The sequence below is a fragment of the Rhinoderma darwinii genome, chromosome 2 (assembly GCF_050947455.1).
Source record: "Rhinoderma darwinii isolate aRhiDar2 chromosome 2, aRhiDar2.hap1, whole genome shotgun sequence".
Taxonomy (NCBI): domain Eukaryota; kingdom Metazoa; phylum Chordata; class Amphibia; order Anura; family Rhinodermatidae; genus Rhinoderma; species Rhinoderma darwinii.
Genome location: NC_134688.1, coordinates 121,537,782 through 121,559,744, shown reverse-complemented (window position 1 = coordinate 121,559,744; position 21,963 = coordinate 121,537,782). Strand labels below are relative to the sequence as shown.

The following is a 21,963-nucleotide window of genomic DNA, read 5'->3' as shown; positions in this document are numbered from 1 at the left end:
TATATTTGCTATTACAATTATTGTTATTATTATTATTATTATTATTATTATTATTATTATTATACAATTGCTATTTCTTAATACTATTATATTAACCTGCTGCTAACTATTACCATTTACTATTATAATTATTATTATTATTATTAATAATATATTGTTTATAATCATACTATCATAATTGCTATTCTCATTACTATTAATATTATTCTTTTATTATTATACTAATGTTATTTCTAAATATTATTCTATAATAATGATATATTTATTACTGTTAAATTATTATTGCTATTGTTACTTTTATTTCTATTATTATTTTGCTAAAACTATAAACTACTTCCCTAATCCTAAAGCTGTTGATCCAGAAGAAGGCGAAAACCCCGGACACATTCAGCCAATTCGTGTCACAGTGGGGAAATTCCTTCTTGACCCTGGGAAAAGGCGATCAGTCCAAGAACCCTGGATCAAACCCACTGATGTTATTAATATAATTTATGTTATTACTGCTATTTATTTATACTTTTATACTATATTACTCTGCCTAATATTATTATGAGAATCCTACACTATTGTTAATTATTTATTTTATTTATTATTTTTTATACTTACCAGTTGTTGTTATAGCTGTTGATGGTATTACAGCTTGGATGGTGCCGTACTACACATCATCGGCACATTGGTCTGAGGAGGATGGTCCAGATGATGTTCCTCTTTCCTCGGAAGTTGCTGTGGATGTAATGGAGGGGGGAATGCTGGCGGATCTTACATCTTCTTCCTGCCTGATGTTGAACTCTTCTCATCTTCATACTGACTTTTTCCGTGGTTTCTTTTACCTCTTCTACGATTTTCTCTTCCTCCTCAGTCTCTTCCTCCTCCTCATTGTCTTCAACCTCCTCAGTCTCCACATCCTCCTCATTGTCTTCAACCTCCTGAGTGTCTACTTCCATGCTTTCCACGTCTTCCTCGCTGTTGTCTTCCTCCTCATGTTCTTCTTCCTTCTCATCATTGTCTTACTCATGTCCATCTTCCTCCCGATCCTCTGCCTCTTCTGGCTCCGTCTTGTCCACCTCCTCCTTCAGAAATTCGCTCAGCTGGTTATTCATCATTGGTGGAGTTTTCGGTTCTTCTTCGTCCCATGGCCAAGGCAGGTATTTCCTCTGTGCTGCCCGGTTGGTCGGCATGAGGCGCTAAGAAAAAAAGATTCAGTCAATTGTCAATTGAGATGTTTCTATAAAACCTTCACATCTATAGAGAGAACATGGATGAATCTGCTATATAGAGAACATAATAGGCGGTATGATCAGTGACCTCCATCTTGAAAATCGGTGACGGCAAGTATTTTGTACAGAAGATGAGACGCTGAAGAACTCTCTCCTCTTCAGTCCTGGGGTAAGCTAAAGAGAGAAGCCAACCAGATAATGAGATCAATCATAAAATGTCAAGAAAGTGTCAAATCTATAAAATTACAGTAACATTCCTTTAATCCGCCATCAATGGGACCTGCTATGTCCTGGATTATCAGATATTCTACATTATCGGATGGGTATAGAAAACCATACAAATATCCTATAAAAACCTTCAATTTCCTAATAGATCTAGATTTGACAGTTCTGTGCTGGATTGACAGATTTTCTGGATTATTAGATGGCGGGTAAAAGGAAAGTTACTGTATTTTCAGATTAACTATCAATCAATATATTGGGGCTTTATCACCAAAAAACAAACAAACAAAAAAAACTCACTTAAGAAGGGTAAAAGTCCAAAAACGCTTTCCTGACGGCGGTAGATGTCCTAAAGGCAAGAGAATCCAGTAAGTGTCCACTCATCACTCAGGAATGGAGCAGAGGACAATAGGACAAGGGGTCAGATACCAAATGAGCAGCCAGTGATTCGTGGACTTGTTACCTGTCCAGGGCTTGTACTCAATAAGCGGCTACTTTTCTGAGTGGACAGCCGGCCACATGGACCTCTCCTGCTGGATCCAAGTCTCCTGCTACATGTCCATCACAGGGAAGGAAAAAACAAGACAATGAAGACACTGATCTCCAGAGAACTGCTGCCCGCTGCCATCCTGTAAACGTCCTGAACTTCAAAATCACAAGCTGGAACCCAAAAAAGAGATTTAGTCACAGATCTGATAAAGACACGAACACTGCAGCTTTCCACATGTACTGATAGTGAATGTCCGCTCAGGTGTCGGACCCCCATGATCAAATATTGTTGCACTATCCCAGAAATGTTAATGTGTAAGTCCCGGAGAACCCCTTTAATCTACTAATATATCTTTGTAGCAGTCAGAGATCAGTTTTCCCCACACAGAGCTCCAAATCCCCTGCAAAACCCAAAGAATAAAATGTAGTTACCTTCCGCCACCTCTGGGGAGCGTAGGGGAGCACTGCAAACTGTTTTATTAGTGCAATGTACAAACAGTATTCAGTAATCTCCTGAGTTTCCCCTAGTGGTGGCTGCAGACAGTTATAATGTTATCATTCTCAATGCAGGGGATTTGGAGCTCTGTATCAGAAATATAGAGCTCTGATCATTTTAAAGATTTATTAAGAACTTAATCAGCACCTAAAAATGACATGATTATAAAAGGAGGACATTCACTTTACATTTAGGAGGCGTCATTTCTACATATTATTACATAGGGTTCACTATATCTTGTTTGTTATAATCTATTTGTCACTCAGAGGATGCAAAGAATTATATTCATTAAATAAAGATGATTTTTGGACTGTAACTTTGGATTTGTGCACCTATATTTATAAGCAGTGATAATACATTGGAGTGTGGCCCTTACTGGGTATTTATAGGGTCCCCACATAGAAGAAGGACCAATATAGGTAATACCAGACAAAGCAGAGTGCCCACATAACCAGTTCCAGCAGATCTTCCCATCACACAGCCAGAGAATTAATGATACATTTCTGGTTTCCTGCACCAGCCACTAGGGGGAGTACATTGCACCAATATTTATACAGCTCATATTGAAATTATAGGGAGCAATATAAATACATATACAGCAGCTCCCCCTAGTGGTGGCTGCCAACAGTCTTTGGAGGACATTTGTCTTACCAGGATTCAGGAGAAATAATAAAATCCTCATCAAATTCCTAATAATGTGAGTGAAAGATCATGGGAGACGAGATAAATAAGCATCAATTTTATGACATTATGGGATGTAAGAACTCACCCACGTCCGTCTTCACTCCTTGTTGTCCAGTAACAGACTGAGGACCGCTGACTGTTGTTGTTTTTTCAAGTTCAAATCCAGCGATATCATTGGCTGCTGACCAATGACAAAATTTAAAGGGACATGCCGCTCTTATATTAATAGACTGCATGTAATATCTGTGTTATACTTCTGCTTATAACATGAGGCTGTGGAGATAATCTGCGGGGACAGCCTTATATTTCTCTTCAGTGGGATTGACATTTCATATTCAATATCAGATCAGAACATTATATTATTACACTATCAATGTGCCATGAAGGATTTTATAAAATTACAGGTTTTTTAAAATTATGACTTCTTTTTAACCCCTTTCTGATCAGGAAATTTGGGGTCTCTATGATTATATCCTGGGGTTTTCATCTTTTTATCATTACAGTGGTCGGGTTGTTTCTACATCTTTATTATACAGGGACATGAGGGGCAAATAGGGGTAAATAATAAGACCTTAGTGGTTTGGGGTGTGGTGGGGGTGTACAGCATCAGACGGCGGCTCCATTCGTATATTATTACGTGACTCTATATTATCGCTGCTATATACTTGGTTCTGTATCTGTACATTGGACTCGGTTCTGCAGTGGTTCTGTTATATTATCTTCATTCTTCATAATTATGTATTCAGAGGGGTGAGCAGGAACTAAAACCGTATCGTAATGACCGACCTTAGGGGTGTGCGATCCGTGCGGTCACACAGGGTGCTACAGCTGCCCATGCTGAAGGAGGTCGCCACATTTTGCCCTTTCACTTGCAATTTTAAGTGTGAGTTGTATGGCAGCATTATTTATACATTGTGTAGCACTATTATTAGATGACTTTATATACTTGTATACCTATTTTTTATTTTACAGTTTGTCCGATGGGAAGAGGGGAATGGTCGTTACACGCCCACCATGATTGCGCCACAGCTGTGGCGCACATTCGGCTTGTAAGATGCGACACATTAGTTAAGAGGTGTTCGGCTGTTAACCCCTTTAACAACCGGCATATAGCCTTTTTACGTGGGATGTTCAGGGTAGTTCTTCTGAAGTGCTGCCTTTTCACATTGGCGCTTCAGAAGAACTTTTCCTGCATCGTGCGGGGTGCTGCCGAAGCCCGGGCTGTTGCTAACAGCCTCGGGCTTCAGGGCAACGATTGGGGACCACTAGCGGTGGTCTTCGATCATATTTAACCACTCAGATTCGGCGCTCAATAGCGGGTGCCGCATCTGAGTGATTTTAAAGGGAGGGAGCACCCTCTCCCAACCCACTGGTACCCTGTGTTCATCGCAGGGTTTACGATGGTTTTTAAGGCAGACTGGGGGCCTAACAAAGGCCCGGCCTAACAGATGCCTGTCAGTTTTACACTGACTGGCAATAATACACTGCAATACAGAAGTATTGCAGCGTATTATAATAGCGATCAAAAGTTTGCACAGTAAAGTCCCCTAGTGGGACTAAAAAAAAGTAAAATAAAGTCTGAAATAAATAAATAAAAGTCCCAAGTAACAAAAAATTAAAAACCCACTTTTTCCTCTTACAAAGTACTTTATTATGAAAAAAAGTAAAAAGTTACTCATATTTGGTATCGCCGCGTCCGTAACGAACCCAACTATAAAAATATTACATTACTTAACCCGCTCAGTGAACGCCGTAAAAAATAAAATAAAAAACAATGCCAGTTTTCTGTTCATCCTACATTCAAAAAATGTGATAAAAAGTGATCAAACAGTTGCATGTACTCTAAAATGGTACCAATAAAAACTACAAGTCGTCCCGCAAAAAAAAAGCCCTCAAACAGCTGCATCTATCAAAAAATAAAAAAAAGTTATGGCTCTTAAAATACGGCAACACAAAAACAAATAATTTTGAAAAAAAACAACTTGTTTTTTACTGTGTAAAAGTAGGAAAACATAAATAAAACCTATATTAATTTCGTATCTCTGCAACCGTAACGACCCGCAGAATAAAGTTATTATGTTATATATACCACACAGTAAACGGCGTAAAATGAAGACACAAAAAATTTCCAGTACCCCACTTAAAAGTTAATAACAAGTTAATCAATAACTTATATGTAGCCCAAAATGGTGCTATTATAAAATACAACTTGTCCTGCAAAAAAAGTCCTTATACAGCTATGCCGACGGAAAAATAAAAAGTTGTAGGTCTTTGAATGTGACGATGGAAAAACTTAAAAAATTGCTCAGTCATTAAGGTTTAAAATACATTCGTTATTAAGGGGTTAATAAATGCGCCGCCTCTTACTCCAAATTTTCTGGTTATTATGACAGGCGAATGAAATGCCAGTCTTAATAAATTCCCCCTTCAGGGTATAGAAAACATGATAGCGGTTAGGCTCCGTCCACTAGCTCAGAGACCACTGACTTCATTCTATGGGTCGTTACGTTGATGCAGATACCAAATATGTACAGTTATTTTTATATATTTTTCTAGACAAAGTGTTCGCTTGTAGCGGATACATTGCAAAATAACACGCACCGCATCTGCCCTGCGCATCGCAAGGAATTCCGTGCGAAAAACTGCAGACATCTCATCCATTTGACCACTGCTACAGGCAGTCACATGGGATAAAGCGTCATTCCAGGAGGATGAAACACAGACTCCTAGGTAAGTTTAATTTTTTATTTAACTCGGCCGGGTAAGTGGGCCGCATATAGAAAAAATGGGAAGTTGACGGGCCGCATTACTTTCAAATTTGATACAATACAAAATTATTATTAATCAATTAGTTATTTGAACTACTATAACACTATATTACTATAATAATAATACTACAATACTATAATAATACAGCTAGGTTTAAAATTTGAGACGTTTCTCCACGTGCTTATTTCAACAATCCAGTTTTCCAGTTTAAGTGTCGCTAAATACAGTCCGGCGGCTCAGTTGGCAGCGTTTGGCAGACACACATGTCAAGATTGGGCAGCCCCTTTTTAGATAGTTCCACAGTGCCCTCTGTAGATGCTGCCGCAGTGCCCTCTGTAGATGCTGCCGCAGTGCCCTCTGTGGATTCTGCCGCAGTACCCTCTGTGGATGCTGCCGCAGTGCCCTCTGTGGATGCTACCTCAGTGCCCTCTGTGGATGCTGCCGCAGTGCCCTCTGTGGATGCTGCCGCAGTGCCCTCTGTGGATGCTGCCGCAGAGTCCTCTGTAGATGCTGCCGCAGAGTCCTCTGTAGATGCTGCCGCAGAGTCCTCTGTAGATGCTGCCACAGTGCCCTCTGTAGATAATGCAACACACCCCTAGATAATGCCACAGTGCCCGCTGTAGATAATTCCACAGTGCCCTCTGTAGATAATGCAACACACCCCTAGATATTGCCACAGTGTCCTCTGTACATACTGCCACAGTGCCCTCTGTAGATGCTGCCACAGTGCCCTCTGTAGATGCTGCCACAGTGTCCTCTGTAGATGCTGCCACGGTGCCCTCTGTAGATGCTGCCACAGTGCCCTCATTAGATGCTGCCACAGTTCCCTCTGTAGATGCTGCCACAGTGCCCTCTATAGATTCTGCCACATGGCCCTCCGTAGATGCTGCCACAGTGCCCTCCGCAGATGCTGCCACAGTGCCCTCCACAGATGTTGCCACAGTGATGTCAGGGGCTTTCCCAGAGCTGGAGTCCCGAAGCAGAGCCGCTTCTAGCTTCTAGCACTCTGCCTGGGATTCCAGCTCTGCTCCTGAAATCACTGTCCATATATGGACAGAGATGTCAGGGGCAACCAAAGAGCTGGAGTCCCGGGCGGCGCGCTAGTAGGCTCTTCCTGGGACTCCAGCTGTGCTCCTGACATCACTCCTGCTCTGGGGAAGCCCCTGACATCATTGTCGATGTATGGACAGTGATGTCAGGGAGTCCCGGAGCAGAGCCTGTACTAGAGCTCTGCACTAGACTCCGGCTCTGGGGAAGCCCCAGACATCACGTGTCCGATACTAGCGCTCTGCCTGGGTCTCCGCTCTGGGGAAGACCTTGACACACTATCCATATATGGACAGCGATGTCAGGGATTTCCACAAAGTCCCGGAGCAGAGCCTGTACTAGCGCTCTGCTCGGGACTCCGCTCTGGGGAAGACCCTGACACACTGTCCATATATGGACAGCGACGACAGGGAATTCCACAGAATCCCGGAGCAGAGCCTGTACTAGCGTTCTGCTCGGGACTCCGCTCTGGGGAAGCCCCAGACATCGCTGTTCGTATGTGGACAGCGATGTCAGGGAATTCCAGAGTCTCAGAGCAGAGCCGATACTAGTGGCTCTTTGTGCCGCATGCGGCCCGCGCGCCGCGGGCTTGAGACCCCTGCTCTACATCATTCACTATGCGGTATAAATAACACTTTAACTTTATTATATGGGTCATTACGAATGCTACAATACCAAATATATATATATTTTTAATACTTTTTACTATTTTTGCACTGTAAGTCTATTTTTGATTGTATTGCTTTTTCACTTCAAACCTTTGTAATTTTTTTTAAATTAATTTTATTTCATAATTTTTTCTTTTCTTTAGTCTTACAATAGGATTTAAATGTGCAATTCTCTGATTGATTCAATAATACATGGAAATACTTCTGTATTAAGTAACCTATTAGTCAGATACGCAAGGCATTGTTCGGGTCGCGGATGCCATGATGACGGATGTCATGAGCCCACACCCCCTCTGTCTAAACCTTTAGATGCAGCTGCGACTATTGACTGTGACATCTAAGGGGTTTAACAGTCGGATTGAGTTTACTTACAGACAGTACTCGTACCTTCACCACGTAACAGCCTGGCGGTTCATTAGATTGACTTGGTTGCTTATGTCATGGGCATGAAAGAGTTAGTAGGACACCCCAGGCAAAATTGATACACTGTGTTATAGCTAGTGCATTGCCTCAGGGGGTGGAGCATGACACAGGGATTCTCTCATTGGATATTCTTTGAATCCTTGTGTCATGCTCCGCCTCCTTTTGCCTTACACTAAGCATATGTAAGGGATCTGCCAGACACAGCTTCTGTGTCAACGCCCATAGGTAATCAGTCTGCACCTGCTTCTATGTCTGTGAGACTGACTCCATCTTCCACCACCCAGGATGGCAGGCTTAGGAGTGGGAGAGCCTATCACAGCCTGGCCAGACGGAGCTAGCTCCCGCCCTCTGTCTATTTATACCTGCCTTTCCTGTTCCTCCTTTGCTTGTGATTCTTCTCTGCTGTTTCCTGGCTGCAGCTTCTTGAACTACTGACCCTCTGCTTGTTATTGACCTTGGCTTTACTGACCACTTTTCTGCTACAACCGGATGTGGAGCTGTTTCCAATAGTTTATTGCTATTATGGATTTTTCTATTTTTCGTTACTTGAATCTTGTTATTTTTGTATATATTTTGTTATTTTTATATATTTTTATTTATAATATTTTTATTGATATTGTATAATTTTCTTTATCCAAATAGTGCTACCATAATCCGGTTAGATACCTTGGGGATTCCCCCGTTGGTATATTAATTTAGCCCAGTAGATGCCGATAGAGAGCTCTCTGCTGCATCTATGTATTAGGCAGGGGCGTAGCTAGGGGGGGCAGGCGGGGCACGTGCCCCGGGCGCAGCTCAGAGGGGGGCGCCAGCGCCACCTCCTTCACTATAATTGTACCTGTGTCGAAGGGGGTGGGCTATATACAGGTGGACTATATCTACAGGGGGTGGGTTATATACAGGGGGACTATATCTACAGGGGGTGGGCTATATACAGGTGGACTATATCTACAGGGGGGCTATATCTACAGGGGGTGGGCTATATACAGGGGGACTATATCTACAGGGGGTGGGCTATATACAGGTGGACTATATCTACAGGGGGTGGGCTATATACAGGCGGACTATATCTACAGGGGGTGGGCTATATACAGGTGGACTATATCTACAGGCGGCTATATACTGGGCTGGGCTATCTACAAGGGGGACCATATCTACAGGGGGTGGGCTATATACAGGTGGACTATATCTACAGGGGGTGGGCTATATACAGCGGGACTATATCTACAGGGGGGCTATATACTTGGGTGGGCTATCTATGGAGCACCATATACAGGGGTGGGCTATAGCTACTGTAGATATAGCCCACCCCTGTAGATATAGCCCACCCCTGTAGATATAGCCCACCCCTGTAGATATAGCCCACCCCTGTAGATATAGCCCACCCCTGTATATAGTCCCCCTGTAGATATAGTCCCCCTGTAGATATAGCCCACCCCTGTATATAGTCCCCCTGTAGATATAGCCCACCCCTGTATATAGTATCCCACAAATAGCTCCCCCTATAGTGCTCCACAGAAAGCCCACCCCTTGTACATATAGTCCACCCCTGTATATAGTGCTCCACAGATAGCCCATCCTTGTATATAGTATATACAGGGGTGGGCTATCTGTGGAGCACTATATACAGGGGTGGACTATCTAGTGGAGCACTATATACAGGGTTGGACTATATGTACAAGGGGGGCTATATACAGGGGTGGGCTATATGTAGAGTACTATATACAGGGAAGGGCTATATCTATAGGGGGCTATATACAGGGGTGGGCTATCTGTAGAGCACTGTAGGGGGAGTTATTTGTGGGACACTATACAGGGGTGGTCTGTATGGGGGCACTATCTACAGGGGCTCTATGGCAGGCACTATCTACAGGGGGCTCTATGGCAGGCACTATCTACAGGGGGCTCTATGGCAGGCACTATCTACAGGGGGCACAGTGTGTGTGTGGGACACGGTGTATGGTGCTATTATAATTAGAGGTGCAGTGTATGGCGCTATTATATTTAGGGGCGTAGTGTGTGGTATAATGATAACTTTATCTTTATTTATAGGTGCAGAAATGTTGGAAAAGTGAGAAGCTGAAGACATCTGAGCAGCAAACTGCAGAAATGGTCTGTGACCGGGAGAAGCCACCATAGAGGTCTGGACCGGATGGAGAAAAAGAACTAGAATCTGACGTCACCGGTGAGTCACTTAATGTAAATGTTTATTCTGCCTCTAATCAGCACTGTAGTCACTGTATGATCTGCAGCGAGATGATGAGGGTATGATTATGATAGGATTTATTTTTTGTGAAACAGCATCTCCCAGCATATCCTTATCATTGTTTGGGCCATGCTGGGAGCTGTAGTTTTACGCCGTACACACCTATACGGCAGGGGTTGCACTAAATTGAGCTGTATTTGTGCTGGTGTTGTATATATGTAGTGAGCTTGGTTCTGGGGCTGTATATATGTACTGAGCTTGGTTCTGGTGTTGTGTATAGAACCATATTGCTTGTAAAATGTACAAATGTTTTTATGCTCACGCTACATAAAAATAAATGACACGTCGATTGGTAGAGAAAACAAACACGGCGAGGGGGAAGGAGATGTCGGGAAAGAGGTTGGGGGGGGGCGCCAAACTGAATCTTTGCCCCGGGTGCTGGAGAACCTAGCTACGCCTCTGTATTAGGCATCATTTAGACGAGCGTAATATATGCGCGTGCTTTTCACGCGTGTCGTACGCACCTATGTTAGGCTATGGGGCAGTGCAGACAGTTCGTGAGTTTTGCGCAGCGCAAGTCCGCTGCGTAAAACTCACGACATATTCTATATTTCTGCGTTTTTTGCGCATCACGCACCCATTGAAGTCAATGGGTGCGTGAAAACAGCTGTCATTCTCTGAATGTAAACAGAAAAGCACCACATGCTTTTCTGTTTACAAACATCCAAACGGAGTGTCAAAATGATGGCGGCTGCGAGAAAATCTCGCAGCCGCGCATCATACACTGATGACACACGCAGGTGTTAAGTGCCATTTACACACGCAAAATGACGCGTTTTTTGCATGCAAAAAATGCACACGCTCGTGTAAATCAGGCCTTATTCTAAGGCTAAATAGCTGTGCTGTATAAGCCCAGTAGATGCCGATAGAGAGCTCTCTGATTGCTGCATCTATATATTATTCTAAGGCTAAATAGCTGTGCTGTGTAAGCCCAGTAGATGCCGATAGAGAGCTCTCTGTTTGCTGCATCTATGTATTATTCTAAGGCTGCACCACACACCACTCCTCTCAAGACTAGTGGGAGTGGCTATTATTATTTAAAACACCTGTTCACTCTCCTTCATCAGCGTTTCTGACCTGGCTGTGTCCATTTGTAAGTATGGCCTTTTTCTGTGTTTTTGTATATATGTCCCCTTGTTTTTATCTGTTTTGTCTGTGCATCAGGAGCTTTTCGTTCCAGTTAGGGAGTTAGGGACTCGCAAGTCTGGGGATCCTTGTCGTGGATTACGAGCTTGTGTCCTTTTGGCCAAAATGATCACTAATACCCCAGACTACCTAGTATTTTTCATTATTACTTATATTCGCTTCTTTTGGACACAGCCGGGTCTTTGATGCTGGGAGAGCATGGTGTGTTTTTGTTTGGCCTAGCAAGCAGGGTAGCCCGCTATATGAATTATCAAGGCGTCACAAATAGGCTTCTACCTGGCTATACACGTTACGCCTCATGACTTACACACTTTCCCTCCATGTTTCACACACTTGCACCCCATTATTCATTTATTTTTGAGGCACTTTACTCATTACTGCCCCCTATATTTCACTTACATTATTACACTTGCACATACACTATTCATTTATTATTTCTTACTACACATCCCATGCACCACACACCACTCCCCTCAAGACTAGTGGGAGTGGCTATTATTATTTAAAGCACCTGCTCACTCTCCTTCATCAGCGTTTCTGACCTGGCTGTGTCCATTTGTAAGTATGGCCTTTTTCGGTGTTTTTGTATATATGTCCCCTTGTTTTTATCTGTTTTGTAAACGAGGTGTATAATGCCTCGTTTTACGTCTGAAAATAGGGCTACAATACGTCGGCAAACATCTGCCCATTCATTTGAATGGGTTTGCCGACGTACTATGCAGACGACCTGTAATTTACGCGTCGTTGTTTGACAGCTGTAAATTGACTGCCTCTGCAAAGAAGTGCAGGACACTTCTTTGCTACGTAATTTGAGCCGTTCTTCATTGAACTCAATGAAGCACAGCTCAAGATTTACGAGCGTCACAGACGCCTCGTATAATACGAAGAGGAGGTTTTACGTCTGAAACGAGGCAGCTGTTTTCTCCTGAAAACAGTCTGTCTTTTCACATGTAAAAGCCTCTCATCGTGTGCACATACCCTAAGGCTAAATAGCTGTGCTGTATAAGGATGCAAGCCAGTCTGTGCTCGTCATTTCAGCTGCTGGCTGCTAAGCCCTTATAAGGGCTGGTGACTAATACCAGTCGGTCTCAGAGCTTGCCCTACGCGTTTCCTTGCTGTCAGTGTTATCTGCCGCAATTCATCAGGGGCCTGCAGATGGTAAGTGCTGTTGTTCATTTATTCATTACTAGCGTGCAATGCAATGGGTAGAACGGCATTTAATCATGCCCGACGTCAGATCAGTTTGCTAGCCCAGTGGGCTAATGTTCCTATTTCCAATTTGCGTGTCTCCCCGCTCGGGGTTGTCCCCAAGAAGGAGGCTGGCAAATTTCGGCTTATACATCATTTATCTGATCCGAAGGGTTCTTCGGTAAATGATGATATTGATGAGTCTTTGACGCGTGTTTCCTATACAGCGGTTCAATTGGTTAGGACGGCGGGGCAAGGGGCGCTGATGGCTAAGGTGGATGTGGAGTCTGCATATCGCCTTTTGCCAGTGCACCCAGAATCCATGCACTTGCTGGGGTGCTCGTTTGATGGCCTTTTTTATATTGATAGGTGAATCCCTATGGGGTGCTCTATTTCTTGTGCCTATTTCGAAGCCTTCAGCACGTTTTTGGAATGGGTGGTCCGTGAACGAGCTGGTTCTAAAGCGGTTATTCATTATTTAGATGACTTCATTTGTGTGGTCCCTGCGGCACGGCCTTCATGTGCAATATTGTTACAGGCAGTGATGGATGTTTTTGCTGACTTTGGGGTTCCGTTGGCGTTTGAAAAAACTGAGGGACCAACCACAAGGCTCTGTTTCTTGGGAATTGAAATTGATTCCCAGGCAATGAAATGTAGGTTGCCGGAGACTAAACTTGTCGATCGGCGGGCAACGGTGCAGGAGGCTCTGGTGAAAACAAAAATCACCCTGCGGCTCTGGCAATCTTTGTTGGGGAAGCTCAATATCGCCTGTAGAATTATGCCCATGGGCCGTGTTTTCTGAAGGCATTTAGTGCAAGCTACTGCTTGTGTTAGATGTCCCCACCATTTTATTCACCTTGGCCAGGAGCATAAGGCGGATTTGAGGGTTTGGGATTCGTTTTTGGTGGAATATAACGGCAGATCATTATGGATTGCAGCGGGAATTTCGAATATGGAGTTGCAATTGTGTAAGGATGCTTCCGGTTCTATAGGTTTCGGGGCATATTTTCAGGGAAAATGGTGTGTTGGTACTTGGCCACTAGGGTGGAGGGAGTGTGGTTTGACAGGTAATCTCTGTTTTCTGGAGTTGTTTCCCATTCTAGTTGCGGTGGAAATTTGGGGAAAACTTTTGTCCAATCGGTCAGTGGTTTTTCATTGTGATAACATGGCAGTCGTGTGCGATATTAATAGTTTGTCCGCCAATTCCCCCCCCCCCCCAGGGATCACATTGTTAACGCCAGTTGGTCCTGCTTTATTTGAGATGGAACATTCTATTTAGGGCTCATCATGTTCCCAGTGTTTCTAATGACATTGCGGATGCTTTATCTCGATTAGAGTGGGATCGTTTGCGTTTTCTAGCTCCAGTGGCAGAGAGGGATTCGGTTTCTTTCCGCGAACATCTTTGGAGGTTGGTGTCGCTCGTCTGATATGGTGGGATGCTTATACCAAGATCTGGTTGAGATGGTTCCAGCTGGAGGATTCTTGGTGTAGTCAAGGGAGTCATTTTAGTGCTTTAGAGGGGATGTTTTGTTTTCTGTTATCTCTTATGGAGAGTGGGTCTTCAGCTTCCTCTGTTGTTAAGTCGGTAGCGGCACTTTCCTTTTTCTTTGATTGGTTGTACGGATGTTACTAAGCATTTTTTGATAATGCGAGCTCTGCAGGGTTTTCAGAAAAGGCATGTCGGGCAGGATAAGCATAGGCCGGTGTCTTTTGCAATGTTGGATGGCCTTTTTTCTCAGTTGCGCGGGATATCCCATTCAGATTATGAGAGGTTATTGTTTCAATTGGCTTTCTCTTGGGCTTTCTATGGGACCTTTATGGTTGGCAAATAAGTTAGTCACTCCAAACAGGCGCAGGGCGGTATTCAAGTAACCGATGGGGTTTTTCGGGATAGTGTATTGAGAATAATGTTGTATCATTCCAAAACTGACAGGAAGGGAAAAGGTTTTGAGATTTGTTTGACTAAAATTCATGAAGGGAAATCGTGTCCACTGCGTTTCATGGCTGTGCGTCCTTAGGGTTATTCCTCTTTCCTGGTGCATTCAGATGGTTCAGCGTTGTCTAGATATCAATTTATTGCTGTTTTTAACCCCTTCCCGGGTTTGGGCGTGACTGTATGTCCAAATTCAAAGTGCTTTCCCGTAGACGGGCGTACAGTCATGCCCTGTAGATAAAGCTGGCATATGAGCTGTGCGCGCTTCATCTTCAGCGGCTGTCAGCTGTCATACACAGTGGCAGTTACCCCCGATTGCAGCCATTTAACCCCTTCAATGCGGCTGTCAATGGCGTCCGCGAGATAGGACCTAATACGCTAAGGCCAGATTCACACGAGCGTGTGCGTTTTGCGCACGCAAAAACGCTGCATTTTGCGTGCGCAAAAGCCACTTGACAGCTCCGTGTGTCATCACCATATGATGCATGGCTGCGTGATTTTCGCGCAGCCGCCATCATGAGGACACTCTGTTTGGATGTTTGTAAACAGAAAAGCACGTGGTGCTTTTCTGTTTTCATTCATACTTTTCCCAGCTGTTGCGCGAATCACGCTTCCGTGTGGTGCGCGTGATTTTCACGCACCCATTGACTTCAATGGGTGCGTGATGCGTGAAAAACGCACAAAATCAAGGACTGTCTGCACAGACCCATAGACTAATATAGGACCGTGCGAGGCGCGTGAACATCACGCGCATTGCACAAACTTATATCACGTTCGTCTGAATAAGCCGTAACTGTCAGATGAAGAATGATAGTTAGGCTGGGTTCACGCGACCTATTTTCAGACGTATTGGAGGCGTTTTACGCCTCGAAATATGTCTGAAAAAAAGCCTCGAATACGTCGGCAAACATCCTCCCATTCATTTCAATGGGTTTGCCGATGTACTGTGCCGACGACCTGTAATTTTACACGTCGCTGTCAAAAGACGGCGCGTAAAATAACAGCCTCGTAAAAGAAGTGCAGGACACTTCTTGGGACGTAATTGGAGCCGTTTTTCTTTGAATCCAATGAAGAACAGCAACAAATTACGTCCGTAATTGACGCCTCGCAAAACGCGAGTACGAGCAATTACGTCTGAAATGCAGGAGCTGTTTTCTCCTGAAAACAGCTCCGTAATTTCAGCCGTAATTGACGTTTCATGTGCACATACCCTTACAATACACTGCACTACATAAGTAGCGCAGTGTATTGTACCGGGGATCAGAAGCCCAGATCTTCAAGTCCCCAGGTCAGTGTAATAAAAAAAGTGAAAAAAGTAAAAAAAAATGTGAAAGAAAGAAATAAATAAAAAGTTTTAACTAATAAAAACAACAATCGCCCTGTTTCCCTGATCAACTCCTTTATTATTAGAAAAAAAATATGAAAACAAAAACTATACATAATAGGTATTGCCGCGTTTAGAACGGCCTGATCTATAAAAATATCATTGGTCATTTTGTCTAAAATAAAATGTAATAAAAAGTGACCAAAAAGTTGCAAGTAATGCAAAATGGTACCAATAGAAACTACAGTTCGTCACGCATAAGACGAGCCCTCCCGCAGCGATATCAACTGAAAAACAAAAAAGTTATCGCTGTCAGAAAATGGCGACTCTAAAACATGATTTTTTTAGAAAAGAGCATTTTTATTGTGGGAACGTAGTGAAACGTATTAAAAACATATAAATTTGGTGTCGCTGTAATCATATCGACCCACAGAATAAAGTTAACATGTTGTTTATACTGCACGGTGAACACTGTAAAAAATAAAAAAACAAAACCGTGTTAGAATTGCTGTTTTTTTGGTTTCCTCATCTCCCAAAAAATGAAATAAATAGTGATAAAAAAAAATCGCATGTACCCCAAAATGTAACCAATAAAAATTACAGCTCATTCCACAAAAAATAAGCCCTCACACAGCTCCGTCAACTAAAAAATAACACGTTATGACTCTCAAAACGCAATGATGCCAAATGATGCTAAATGACGGGCCAGACTAATTTTTTAAGGTCCAGTAGTTTTTCACTAAATACCCTACATGGTAATTTGCTGGACCCCACAGGTGGACCCCGTAGACGCAGCGGAGATGAGGAAACTTTAGGACCTTGTGCTGCTTATAGGGCTACTGAAGAAGTCAAAGATTAGGCAATACTGGAGCGCAGATATTTTGCATAATACCCCAAAAACCCGGCCTGTGCATAAAGGATTGGTCCAAAGCGTACCACACCAATCCATGGATTATTCATTCACCCCATTATTACATCATCCTATTATGCCCGGATACACTCCGCCCAGTTTACATATACCCTGATGTTCTACACACAGTTTACATATACCCTGATGTACTTCGCCCAGCTTACATATACCCTGATGTACTCCGCCAAGCTTACATATACCCTGATGTACTCCGCCCAGCTTACATATGCCCCCACATTTTAAGATAAAATACCACTAAAACACCAAGAAAAATCTGCGCTTCAAAAGCCAAATGGTGGTCCAACTGAGCCTGGCAGTGTGCCCAAGCGGCAATTTATGACCACATATGGGGTATTACTTTATTCTGGAGAACCCGCTTAACAATTTATGGGATGTGTGTCTACGGTGGTAAAAGCTGGGCACAACGCATTGGGCACTGAAATGGCATATCTGTGGAAAACGGCAATTTTCAATCTGCAGCATCTATTGTTTACTCATTTTTGCAACACACTTGTGCGGTCAAAATGCTCACTACACCTCTAGATAAATTTTTTGAGGGATCTAGTTTCCAAAATGGGATAATTTTTCGGGGGTACTACTGTACCGGTACTATAGCTCAATGCAACACGGTGTCAAAAAATGAATCTTGTAAAATCTCCACTCCAAATACTAAATGGCGCTCCTTCCCTTTAGAGCCTTGCTGTGTGTCCAAATAGCAGTTTATGACCACATATGGGGTATTTCCTTACTCTGGAGAAGTTGCTTTACAAATGTTACAGTGCTTTTTCTCCTTTATTTGCTGAGAAAATGAAAAATTTTGAACTAATGCTACGTCTTATTAGAAAATAATGTAATTTTTCATTTTCACTGCCCATTTGTAATAAAATCTATGAGACACCTGTGGGGTCAAAATGCTCACTACCCCCCTCGATGAATTCCTCAGTGGGTGTAGTTTGCCAAATGGAGTCACTTTTGGGTAGTTGCCACTGTACTGGTACCTAAGGGGCTTTGCAAAAGCGACATGGTTCAGAAAAACCAATCCAGCAAAATCTGCTCTCCAAAAGCCAAATGGCACTCCTTCCCTTCTGAGCCCTGATGTGTATTCATACAGTGGTTTATTCCCACATATGGGGTATTTCTGTACTCTGGAGAAGTTGCTTTACAAATGTTACGGTGCTTTTTCTCCTTTATTTGATGAGAAAATGAAACATTTTGACCTAAAGCTACGTCTTAGTGGAAAAAAATTAAATTTTTCATGTTTACTGCCTAATTCTAATGAAATCTATGAAACACCTGGGGGGTCAAAATGCTCACTACACCCCTAGTTGAATTCCTCTAGGGGTGTAGTTTCCCAAATGGAGTCACTTTTTGGGGGTTTCCACTGTACTGGTACCTTAGGAGCTTTACAACGGCTCCAGGCATCCAAAAGGTTAATATGCTCGTCTCTAGGGAGTTTACTATGCTTACCTGCACATGGTGATGCTGCTGCAGATTCAACTGTACCCTCTGACGCCTGGAGCTGATGTGTCTTCTCTCTTCCGACGCCAAGGTTGAAGGACCTGTGAGTGATGTCACGCTGTGTGTCTGCAGTGAAAGAAGCTGGGTGGGAACGATGAGAAGTGTATGATGCTGATTTGTCAGCGTCATACACTTCTATTCACAACGCCCAGTTGGTAAAACCAGTAAACACGCCCAGTTGGTAAAAACACAATACACGCCCAGTTGGCAAAATGAGAAAACACGCCCAGTTGTCCATTGAAAAGCTCATTTGCATAAATATAAAATTGTTCTTAACTTGGGCAAAAATGATAGTTTTAAAAAAAAAAATCTTTGCTGTTATCTACATTTCAGCACCGATCACATTCAATAGGAGATAGGGATTTGATAATCTGGTGACATAGCCTCTTTAAGAAATGCGTACAGGGCTTGGGCCTTCCACATCTGGATTACAGCTCACATTCTTTTAGGATTGGAGCCGCTACTGAGGCTTCTCGTTTTGGGCTTGACCCTGCATTACTTAAGAGAATTGGCTACTGGGAGTCCATCCGCCTTCGTTCCTATGTTCGGCCGCATTTGCTGGAATGTTGATTTCTTTATCTTGGTTTTATTTTGGGTGGGGAGGTAATTTTTGTTCCGTTTGCCTAATTTTCTTTTACTTTCAGGTTCTGCAAAATGTGTGGTCTGGCTTCTTGGCCATTCCTATATTTACTGGGCTCAAAGGCGTGCACGCCTGCGTCCGACTAGTAGGTATTTGGGTTTAGATAAGGATAAGGTGGAGGAACACGGGGTTGGCGTTCGTGGCCTGACCTTGGATCCGGTAAGGCTGTTGTTTCAGGATGCAGTTAGGTCCTGGTGTGTACCTGATATTTTGATAGTTCATGCAGGGAGTAATGACATCGGGAGTTATCCCATGCGGAACCTCATTAAGAACATTAAGAGGGACTTATGTTTTGTAGACGCCCATCCTGGGTTTTTGATTATCTGGTCAGAAAATGTACAGCGGATAAAATGGCGCAATGCGCTGTCAGTGTCAGTGCTGAATAGGACTAGGGTTAAAATGAATAAGACAGTGACCAAGTTTGTTCGCTTAAATGGTGGGTTGGTAGTTCGTCACCGACTGTTGGAGGATCGTGGATCTTACATTGGTAAGGATGAGGTTCACTTAACGGATGTGGGCCTAGAAGTTTTTAATTTTGGCCTCCAGGAAAGCCTGGAGTTGGGTTTTCAAGTGTGGCGGCACATTAAAACTTAAGGACTCAAGTTTTCATGCTGTGGTGGGTCCTTGGCAAAGGTATTTATGTTTTTATATATTGCTGTCTTAGACACAATATATTGGTTTTATTTTAAAGCGATGGATTTGGGCTTCTCTAAGGGGCTTTAGAATACCTGTGGTGACGCCACTGTAGCTTATATGGTCACGGCTAGTGGTTTAAGGGTATTGCTTTATTCATGTTTTGGAGGTTGTCAAGGACTTAGCCACATAATGTTAATATTTTAATTATGTTTATACTTGTTTTTATATATTCTCAGGTTCTGTAAAAGAAAACATCTAATAAAGCTGTGACAAGCACCCTCCAGTTTTAATTGTGTCATTGCATATTTATTAGATAGGAGGCTGTTTTTGTGGCCCCTTGTCGACCTTGTACAGTCATGAAAAAGAACTAATTATATATATATATATATATATATATATATATAATTTAAAATGACTGCACAGGCCGATACTCATGAAGGCAGGTACACACACAACCTCCAACAGGATGCAGATAGCCCAGTTGCAATATATAATAATGAACAGACACCAACACACCTTATTCAATTGGCCAAGGCAAAAGACATTGTCTATGCTAAAAATTTAATTAGCAAAAATATAAACAAATTCCACATTATGTGTTAAATGATCCATCTGCAGCTTAGTTTACCCAAAAATGCCACACAATTTGATCATCTAAAGTTTTAGAAATAAATAAAATTCGTAGGTAAACGCAAAACGGTTTATTAGTGAACACCAAAAACAAAAAACAACATGGTTCATAATCACCAACATGGTGAATAAAAACTTAAACATATGAATAGGAATTACAACTGGAAAAGGTCTGGCCAGTTGGTCCTGCAGGAGAGGGAGGCGGTCAAGCGGGTGCATGTCTCTCGTGTTATTCTTGGCCATGATGGTGTCCTTGGTAGGGGTAGGCCACATTCCCCTGGTAGCTTTGGCAGCTTGTTGCCAGGTAGCTTGGTCCGCTATCTGCCTGGTAGCTTTGCGTGCTAGTTGAGGGGCCATCTGGCCGTATGTTTAGGCCTCTATCATGGCTGAACAATGATTGTGAGGCCTCAAAAGAGGGCCTAAAATGCTGCAGGTAAGTGTGTTGTGCTTCATGACCTCACTGCACACCACCATCTGTCTGTTCGTCGATGTGCAGCCGCCACAAGTCAACTGCCCGTAAGATGGGCCTTGGGTCATTCGGTGGCTGTGCTGCCTGGAGCATCACAATTATTGCTCCCTGGACGCGTAGACGTCGGTCTTCAGGGAGACATGTCAGATGTGAGGTGAAGCTTCGTAGGAAGGTCTCCTCAGGGATTTCCGCACTACTCCGTTTCAGATAATCAATTACATGGGACTCCACTACAGCCCTGTTGCCCACCGCAACAGACCCGTGTTTGCACCTTGCACTTCGTGTAGTTACTTCAGCTGAAGCAATGGGAGAAGTGGTAGATGCCTGCATGGAATCCTCGGTTAGGACAAACAGTGATTTGGTGGGTGGAGTCGACTCTTCCTCCGGCTCCTCCAGTTGTGTGGCGTCGCTATCCACCTCCTGTGCCTGCTCCAGATTGTCAATTGTTCTTCTATTTTTTAAAGGAAAAAAAAAATGATGTGTGGAAATTACTACTTTTTGCAGAATTAATACATTATCCACATAGTAGGTCATGTACTGTACATTAAATTGGTGGGTGTTGCGACTACATGAACCCACGACAATAGTTTAGAATCTGTTTGGACGGTCATTTTCTGAAACTTTGAGGGAAGTTCTTAAAAAAAAAAAAAGGAGAAGCAGCCCTCGTACAACCGCAGCTTCCACCAAAAACAAAATATGCATACAATTTGAAATTAAAACTAATAATAGGCTTGTAATATGTCATGTAGAATATTTTCGTATAAAATTAAAATATTAACTTGAAATGAAGTAGTAACAAATTTACTTACGGACGAAGCTCCATAACTTGTTTGAGGAACATCAGCTGTTTCGTGAACAGGTAGGACTTTTTTTGCTGGGCGCCTGACCGCTTTTGCCAATCTGCGACTGGCTCGCGTCGGAATTGGTCCCGGCAAGAATTCCAGCAAGTTTTGACCTCGTGGACTTTGAAATAAAAAACAAAAATTAATATTGCACTACACCATGTTCCAAATTATTATGCACATTGGATTTAAGTGTCATAAACATTTAATTATTTGTTTTTCAACTAAACTCATGGATGGTATTGTGTCTTAGGGCCTGTTCACATCACCGTTCATTTCCGTTCCGGGGTTCCGTCGGAGGGTTCTGTCGGGTGAACCCCGCAACGGAAAGTGAAGCTGACAGCATAGCTTCCGTTTCAGTCACCATTGATCTCAATGGTGACGGAAACATCGCTAATGCTTTCCGTTCGTCACCATTCCGGCTGGTTTCCGGTTTTCCGACGGAA

General features: G+C 43.0%; 1 long non-coding RNA gene across 1 annotated transcript; it reads right to left on the bottom strand.

Moving 5' to 3' along the window:
• Window positions 1–672: 672 nt before the first annotated feature.
• On the bottom strand, window positions 673–2,060 carry LOC142740798 (uncharacterized). Its single transcript, XR_012880884.1, has 4 exons — window positions 1,903–2,060; window positions 1,740–1,788; window positions 1,306–1,391; window positions 673–1,184 (listed from the first exon to the last, which is right to left on the bottom strand). It is a non-coding gene; the product is annotated as an uncharacterized LOC142740798 (long non-coding RNA).
• Window positions 2,061–21,963: the final 19,903 nt, after the last annotated feature.